The sequence below is a fragment of the Rutidosis leptorrhynchoides genome, chromosome 10 (assembly GCF_046630445.1).
Source record: "Rutidosis leptorrhynchoides isolate AG116_Rl617_1_P2 chromosome 10, CSIRO_AGI_Rlap_v1, whole genome shotgun sequence".
Classification (NCBI taxonomy): Eukaryota; Viridiplantae; Streptophyta; class Magnoliopsida; order Asterales; family Asteraceae; genus Rutidosis; species Rutidosis leptorrhynchoides.
In genome coordinates, this window is record NC_092342.1 from 246,612,065 (window position 1) to 246,612,500 (window position 436).

Sequence of the window (436 nt, forward strand, 5' to 3'; positions counted from 1 at the left end):
AAAATATGATGCCTAGTGTTGCCATTTTTTTTTACATTTTCCAGATTCTTCCCAAAACACACTTCGTTCTTCACTCTCACCTACATCAAAACCCTAATCATAAATCCTTGTTCTTGAGCTCAAATCTTTTACATTGTCTTGTTCCTTGTGATTTACTGATTCTATCAAGGTAAGAATCACAAGCTTTCATGCTCTAATCTTTGAGAAATTTGAGTTTTTGTGTAAAGTTTTACAAAGTGAGTAATTTGGGTCAAAATGGTTAGATTTGATGTTGTTTGAGTCTAAATCTTGTGGGTTTATGTTTCTACATGTTTAGTGTCTTTGAATTGGTCAGTTTTGAGGTCATAATCGAGCTCTAGAGCAAGAATTGGATGAATTTGGGTGAAACCCGTCACTTTGTCTTCAGCTTCTGCGGATAAACACAGTCGGCTGAGTG